The 3,527-nt window shown below is 37.5% G+C and overlaps 1 pseudogene; it reads left to right on the top strand.

Moving 5' to 3' along the window:
- Positions 1-291: 291 nt before the first annotated feature.
- On the top strand, positions 292-2,264 carry LOC106969533 (T-complex protein 1 subunit zeta-like; annotated as a pseudogene).
- Positions 2,265-3,527: the final 1,263 nt, after the last annotated feature.

The raw sequence follows: 3,527 nt of genomic DNA, 5'->3' as shown, positions 1-3,527 counted from the left end.
ACATTTCTAGCAAAAAACACAATCTCAGCTCTGGGCTAAAAAACATATGATCATGCTAATACCTACAATAAAAGAATTTGATGCAATTCAAACCCATTCATGACAAAAACACTAAAAACAAAACAAAACACCCAACTAGAAGTTAAGGTGTGATGCTTATTTTTTTGTGTCAACATGGCTCAGCCATGGTGACCAGATACTTGGTCACACATTATTCTGAATGTTTCTGTGAGGGTGCTTCTTAGATAAGATTAATTGACATTTAAAATATAAGTATTTAGAGAGCACACTGAGCCGGCTTTAGGCACTCCGCACGCCGGGTCTCCTCCTTTTCCTGTGGTGGTTAGCTATGGCAGCCATGAAGACCCTGAACCCTAAGGCTGAGGTAGCCAGAGCCCAGACGGCACTGGCGGTCAACATCAGCATGGCCCGGGGACTGCAGGACGTGCTGAGGACCAACTTGGGGCCTAAAGACACCATGAAGATGCTTGTTTCTGGTGCTGGAGACATCAAGCTTACTAAAGATGGCAATGTGCTGCTTCATGAAATGCAAATTCAACACCCAACAGCCTCCTTAATAGCCAAAGTAGCAACAGCCCAGGATGACATAACTGGTGATGGTACCACTTCCAATGTCCTAATCATTGGAGAACTACTGAAACAGGTGGATCTCTACATTTCTGAAGGTCTTCATCCCAGAAAATAACAGAAGGATTTGAAGCTGCAAAGGAAAAGGTACTTCAGTTTTTGGAACAAGTCAAAGTAAGCAAAGAAATGGACAGAGAAACACTTATAGATGTGGCCAGAACATCTCTATGTACTAAAGTGCATGCTGAACTTGCTGATGTCTTAACAGAGGCTGTGGTGGATTCCATTTGGCTATCAAAATACAAGATGAACCTATTGACCTCTTCATGGTTGAGATTATGGAGATGAAACATAAATCTGAAACTGATACAAGCTTAATCAGAGGTCTTGTTTTAGACCATGGGGCGCGGCATCCTGATATGAAAAAAAGAGTAGAAGATGCATACATCCTCACATGCAATGTGTCATTAGAATATGAAAAAACAAGTGAATTCTGGCTTTTTTTACAAGACTGCAGAAGAGAGAGAGAAGCTTGTAAAAGCTGAAAGAAAATTCATTGATGATAGAGTTAAAAAAAATAATAGAACTGAAAAAGAAAGTCTGTGGTGATTCAGATAAAGGATTCGTGGTTATTAATCAAAAGGGAATTGACCCCTTTTCCTTAGATGCTCTTGCAAAAGAAGGCATAGTAGCTCTGCGGAGGGCTAAAAGGAGAAGTATGGAAAGGCTGACTCTTGCTTGTGGTGGAGCAGCTCTAAATTCTTTTGATGACCTAAATCCTGATTGTTTGGGACATGCAGGACTTGTCTATGAATATACATTGGGAGAAGAGAAATTCACCTTTATTGAGAAATGTAACAACCCTCACTCTGTCACATTATTGGTCAAAGGACCAAATAAGCACACACTCACTCAAATCAAGATGCAATAAGAGATGGCTTGAGGGCTGTTAAAAATGCTATTGATGATGGCTGTGTAGTTCCAGGTGCTGGTGCAGTGGAAGTGGCAATGGCAGAAGCCTTGATTAAATATAAGCCCAGTGTAAAGGGCAGGGCCCAGCTTGGAGTGCAAGCATTTGCTGATGCATTGCTCATTATTCCCAAGGTTCTTGCTCAGAATTCTGGTTTTGACCTTCAAGAAACACTAGTTAAAGTTCAAGCAGAACATTCAGAATCAGGTCAACTTGTAGGTGTGGACTTGAACACAGGTGAGCCAATGGTAGCTGCTGAAGTAGGCATACGGGATAACTATTGTGTAAAGAAACAGCTTCTTCACTCCTGCACTGTGATTGCCACCAACATTCTCCTGGTTGATGAGATCATGCGAGCTGGAATGTCTTCTCTAAAAGGTTGAATTGAAGCTTCCCTTGTGTCATCTGTATCATGAAGACTACAGAGTGATCCTAAGAATATAGCCATTGAATTTTCGTCCAAGCTTCAAATGATTTTCAAAAGCATTTTCCTTTCCCATACGAAAAAGAGAACACTGACACTCAAAATTTGAAGTTCTGAAATTATAATTACAGTATTTTTTTAAATTTCACTGCAGTGTACACCATTAAGTAGGCTGTTTTCACCCAATGAACAGGATGTTTTGCTTTAGCTTCCATGATCTAAAAGTACCATGTTAGACAAGTATGTTACCTACCTTGTTATTAAATGTTCCTTGAAAAGCAAAATAAAATAAAGCAAAATAAAATAAAATAAAATAAAATAAAATAAAATAAAATAAAATAAAATATAAGTATTTAGGAGGTCAGAGGAGTCAAGGATGGAATGCAGACAGTGACCAAAAAAGTCTAACAATATTAAAAATGTGTAGAATTTTCTCACTGAAGAGGTTGGGAGAAAAGGTGCTGGTGTAAGCAAGTTTGTACATGAGTGGAACCTGTAAGGCTAAAATTAAAAAGAACTGTGCACAAGCACTGTATTCTAGTTAGTAAAACTATTTTCCATGGGGTACAGTTGACAATTCTGAAATCACATACACGTATACTACAGTTGAAAAATGGTTGCTGGTGAGAGATATTTTTTTTTCATTGTTAAAAGCTCCGAACTGTCAGCACAGAGCCCATCACAGGGCTTGAACCCACAAACCGTGAGATCATGACCCAGGCTAAAGTTATATGCTCACCCGACTGAGTCACCCAGGCACCCCAGTCTGTCCCTATCTTATGAGAACTTTTCTGCAGTATAATAAAGACTGATCATTGAATAACTAATGTTACAATTTATCAACATTAAGCTTGTGATTAATTCCCTTATTTGGGGACTAGAGCAGTAACCTATGTGTAGTTGACTGAAACTAAGAAAGATAAGTAGAAACCACAGAGGAACTGAACACTCAAAGAGAAGAATTAAACTGAATTAAAGTATAAAATATGCAAAGATGCAATGTTAAGCATTTTAAGTATTACCTAGAGAATTCCAGGATACACAACCACAGAATATTCTTTCAGTAAGGGGACTAATAACATGGTATAGTTAAATAATAGAATACTTTAATTATCTAGAAATAATTTCAAACTGCCTACGGTAATATTGCCAGAAGTTCATAATAATGCAGAAATAATTCCACTAAAAAAAAAAAAACACATCAAATTTGCACAAGGAAAATCCAAGGTTGAAAAAATCACCTGGTTTTAGAGTTAATTTTTTTCTAACACCTCCTGTAACTAATCTTTTCCAAATGAAGAAAGTATATATTTTATATATGCCTGCCATAAGTAGTCGAAAAGCAAAAGTACCTATAAAGTAACAAATATAAGAGTAGCCTTCCTTTTTAAAAATACATCCTCAGGTATAGTCTCACTTTCTTCTCAACAACCACATTTTGAGTCATATTTTCTCCTACTCCCATTTTACAGATCAGTAAATGGACCCTGAGGAAAGTTAAGATTCACTAGATCTCATTTCACAAATATTTATTGTGAAACTACT

Source organism: Acinonyx jubatus, chromosome A2 (genome assembly GCF_027475565.1).
Source record: "Acinonyx jubatus isolate Ajub_Pintada_27869175 chromosome A2, VMU_Ajub_asm_v1.0, whole genome shotgun sequence".
Classification (NCBI taxonomy): domain Eukaryota; kingdom Metazoa; phylum Chordata; class Mammalia; order Carnivora; family Felidae; genus Acinonyx; species Acinonyx jubatus.
Note: the sequence above shows the minus strand (reverse complement) of the source record. Positions and strands in the feature narration are given on the sequence as shown.